The following is a 5,000-nucleotide window of genomic DNA, read 5'->3' as shown; positions in this document are numbered from 1 at the left end:
ATTATGTCCATACATCACTGAGAACAGAGTTGGTTGTAAAAGTGGTTCTCTCTCTCTCTCTCTCTCTCTCTCTCTCTCTCTCTCTCTCTCTCTCTCTCTCTCTCTCTCTCTCTCTCTCTCTCGCTCTCATGTACGCACGCACACATGCATGCAGGCACGCACACACGACCACAAAGTGGTTATCTGTCAAGTGGCACAGGGCTTACTTCAGGAGGAAGGTATGTGAAATGTTGCCAAACAACACACAGGAACTTGGGGTCACTCAATCAGAGAGAGAGAGAGAGAGAGAGAGAGAGAGAGAGAGAGAGAGAGAGAGAGAGAGAGAGAGAGAGAGAGAGAGAACTATGCACAGACTATTGCTTCAGGGCTGTAGAGAAAAAAATAAACATTTCCTAACGGAATGTCCCAAATATGACAAAATCAGCGACACTTTCCCTCATTAATTTCAGTTTTACACTGTATGAGGACCAGAAATATTGAAATGAGGAGGTTTTCTTGTACAACATCAGGGGAGGACAAAGGCCTGCCCACTCTAAGTGTCAGAGAGAGAGAGAGAGAGAGAGAGATGGTAGAAATGGTGTTGAGACTTTGCTTTTGAGAGCTACCCATACTGTGTAATATTGCTGTATTCCTGGGTGAAATATTCTGATGAGAAAAAAAACAATAGGATGCACTGAAACACATTTTGAATAATGTATACGAAAGTTTGATGTTGTGTGTTGACCTTGGCCAAACAACACACAGGAAGTTGGTGTCACTCAATCAAAGAGAGAGAGAGAGAGAGAGAGAGAGAGAGAGAGAGAGAGAGAGAGAGAGAGAGAGAGAGAGAGAGAGAGAGAGAGAGAGAGAGAGAGAGAGAGAGAGAGAGAGAGAGAGAGAGAGAGAGGAGGTTGAAGTTGTACTTTGCTTTTGAGAGCTACCCACACTGTGTAATATTGCTGTATTCCTGGTTGAAGTGTTCAGATAAGAAAAAAACCAACAGGATGCATTACTGAAACACATTTTGAGTAATGTATACGAAAGTCTGATGTTGTGTATAGTTTGGCAGGGATATATAACAGTTAGCTACAAGTATAGACACATAAGCACAAAAATGGACACATACGCACACACACACACACACACACACACACACACACACACACACACACACACACACACACACACACACACACACACACACACACACACACACACACACACACACACACACACACACACATGCATGCACACTGGTGTGTTGACCTTTAAAAGTTATAATGCGTCTGTGATATTTCCACACCTGACACAGGCCAGACATACTACATGAGACGCATTCGATGCCGGTGATATTTCACACGCTAAAATAATTGGGAGCATCGGAAATTGCCAAAGGCTTTCACTTGACATTTTTTCTTTCACTTGACATAATTTAGTTTATCAGCCGAGCCCCTAAAGGCGCCTTTTGCTTTTTCATTCCCGTCATGTGTAAATGGTTTCTGTAATTGTGTAGTATAGGGTTCGCCAGAAGGATCCAGAAGCAATCGGCTGATAAATCACTTACGAGGTGTCACTGAACCATATGAATTATGATGTACTCGCTCATCTGATGATGACATAATGGGGGTAAGGAGTGAATCACTACCGAAAGGAAGAGTTGCCATTTTAGGAGCAGGCAGCGTGGCAGTACTCAGGGCTGGACTGGCCATCTGGCAAACCGGGCCTTTCCCCGTGGGCCCTGCACCCTCCTGGGCCCCTATTTTCAGAAATGTAAAAAACAAATGTTTACATTTTTTAACATTTTTACATGTCTGTAAATAGGGACCCACGAGGGTGCGGGGCCCACCGGTGAGTCAGTTCTGCGCCACTAATCATGAGGGGGGGCCCTTTAAGCCAAAGTTGCCCGGGCCCTATTTCTCCCCCAGTCCAGCCTTGGCAGTAGTCATTATCCTTCCCAGTCAGCTTTACTGTGGGTGTGTGCACTGTACAAATGGCAAGAAATGGAGGGTGATGATGTTCCCTTTCACACTAGATAGTCTGTTGAAAATGTTAAATGCAAAGGATGGCATTCACCTCGTCTCCGAAGTACTTGGAGGTACAATGTAATTGTCGCCATTTTAAGGAGCAACCTTAGTGATTTATTATAATTTTCTATCAGCTGTATGGAACAGCTATTAGACAATTATAATAAATCACTAATGGTGTGGGCTACATCATGACGATAGTGATCATGTAGGAAATGTAGGAAATCTCGGCGTCTTAACGTTCATCAGATGGGCAGCTGTTTACCGTTCAGAATTTACTTCAGTCGGGTACTACTGGTCAATTTGGCAATTTTTTCTACAAGCCAAAATTAAAATTCACCAGCATATGGCAGGTTCGCCAGTATTAATCTAGAACCCTGGCTATAGCATAGATGAAATAGTTGTGATGTTTACTTCCACACTACTGGTAGATGGTCTGTTGAAAATGTGAAATGCAAACGAGGACATCCACATATTGTGCATAGTGCCTGTAGATGTAACATGATTGCTGCCATTTTAAGGAGCAACCTAAGGTACAGTACAGTCCATATTTTCTTTCTCAGATGGATCATGGACAAAATGGTGGTATGGGATAAATTTCACTTCCACACCACTTAATGTATTAAAAATGCCACATGCTCTACAGGGCCCTCAACTCTTCTCCATAGTAAATGTACATAAAACATGATTGTTTCCATTTTAGGTGGCAGCATCTATCAGGTTTGCTAAATGGTTGAATGGTGGTGATGTGTCAAAAATGTCAAATGCCAAGTAGGGCTCCCACCTGCTTCACTATTGTACAGCATGCAGATAAAATGGGATTTCTGTCATTAAGGAACTATTCATTATCCTTATCGCTCAGCTTTGCCATCAATGAAATGGTGGAATGGGGGTGATGTTTACTTCCACACACTACTTAGTCTATTCAAAATGTCACATGCCAAGGAGAGCCCTCACCTCTTCTCCATGGTAAATACAAGTAAGCTTAAGCCTATCCATAAAATAGGGTATGTTTTTTGCCAACCAATGTAGGAGCAGCCTAAGCTATTCATTATATTTGGATTTGCCAAGTTCCATGGTTAGTGGTCTGTTCAAATGTCAAATGCAAAGGAAGGTTCTCACCTTACCTCACCTATTCACCACAGTACCTGTTCTGTAAATAAAACCTGATTATTACTTCCGCCAAGGAGGTTTTGTTTTCGGTCGCGTTGGGTTGTCTGTCTGTTTGTTTGTCTGTCTGTTTGTCAGCAGGATAACTCACAAAATTATGAACGGATTTGGACAAAATTTTGTTGAGTTGTAGGAAATGACAAAAGGAACAAATTATTAAATTTTGATAGCAATCCTGAATACGATCCAGAGCCAGGACGTTTTTAAAGATTCTTCACCATTGCGGGATTGGGTGAATTTTGACGTTAGAGTGGAGTTTCTAACTCCACAAAAAGAAGGCAGAAAGACTTGAAAAAAATAGGGTGTAACGTAGTCAAATGTTCTGTCAAACAACTTTCTTGGCGGACGTCTGCATTTCTAGTTTCTGATGTGTTTATATAGCACCCTAGAACTGTGCATTCTGCCATTCTCTGTTGTCAATCTCTTTGAGGCATTTGAAGTATTCATAGCATTCTTTTTTTGTAGATATACTCTTTGGTCTGAAGAAGACACTATTGAACTGCCAGCCAAAGAAGATGTAGGTCAGAGGGCTTTGGTGTTCTTTTCAATGGTGCGAAGGTGCTCTGTGGTTAAGCATAACTTGGAAAAGGTTTAGAAGATATCTAAGGCACTCCTCCTTTTCGTTAAAAAAAACATTTTAATTACACTGAGCTAGTTTATTGTAGAACACATTAAAATTGTCAACATGTTTCGGCCTGTACTGGCCTTCATCAGGGCTTTGCTTCCCTATATGCATGCAATGTCATGCTTTGGTGCGCATCGTCTGGTCTCCATACCATGCACGCTGGTAATTCGTGTGCTATCGGGTCTCCAGTCCGTCCTTGCGCAAGTACCCAAAGTAAATATGGTGGAATCAATTCTGCCCTTACATCAGTATTTAGTATTGTCATTACGATCACTATTGAAATGCCATTGTAGATTGTGGCAGTAGAAAGCATTCTATTCTGGGGCCCGTTTCTCAAATCAGTTAGCAACTTAGTAGGTTGCCAATGGGAATTTGCTTTGCAACAAAGTAAGTTGCTAACTAAGTTAGCAACGACACCGTCGAGAAACACACACCATGTCTCTATTATTCTATAGTCACTTGTGGCTTTGCTTGGGCACAATCAAAGTGTTCTATCGGGTCTCCTGTCCATACTTGTGCAAGTACCCAAAGCAAATATGGTGGATACATTTCTGCCCTTACATCAGTATTTAGGATTATTATTACGATGACTAAGATCGCTATTGAAATGCCAATCAACAAAGCAGTGACTTCACTGATAATAACGGAGAGGCACAATAAATTCACTTCATTTTCATCCTCCATCCTCTCCACCTGATACTCTGAACACCTGCATGTGACGCCTACCATCAGTTGCCAGTTGTAGAGTGAGCATTGCACTCGGTACAATTGTTTCACTGTTATAGCTGTTAAAAGCTAGCCTCGCGCACCATCCGACGTACTTCCGCCAAAGGATTGGCTTCACTACTGGTCTGGCCCCTGTTTTCTGTGGAGCGATGTTGAGCGGTAGGGTTTAGCCGGCCAACCCTCCCCAGAAAACAGCCAATAAGCGAAGAGACAGGTTGGTGGGGGCGAAAGGGGAGGACGCTCGTGGCGATACCATAAACGCCTACGCTATGTTGTTGTTTAGTAACTGTCTGCGATTGGGTGAGAGCTGTCCAATCATTTCAAACCAGAACTGAGTGCAAACTTCCCGCTTCCTGCAATCGTGTCAGATCAAACAACCCCCAGAACCATGAATGCGAAATTAAATGGTAGTACTATGGGATGGTCAGGATCAGGCTAGTTAAAGGCACCACTAAGTCATGTTTCCAGCCTGTATG

General features: G+C 42.6%; 1 protein-coding gene across 1 annotated transcript in view; it reads left to right on the top strand.

Annotated features, from left to right (window-relative positions):
* The window catches only part of scn3b (sodium channel, voltage-gated, type III, beta), a 44,557-nt gene that overhangs the window by 19,268 nt on the left and 20,289 nt on the right, over positions 1-5,000 (top strand). The window lies entirely within an intron of this gene.

Source organism: Engraulis encrasicolus, chromosome 9, assembly GCF_034702125.1.
Source record: "Engraulis encrasicolus isolate BLACKSEA-1 chromosome 9, IST_EnEncr_1.0, whole genome shotgun sequence".
Taxonomy (NCBI): Eukaryota; Metazoa; Chordata; class Actinopteri; order Clupeiformes; family Engraulidae; genus Engraulis; species Engraulis encrasicolus.
This window is presented reverse-complemented; position numbering and strand designations above follow the sequence as displayed.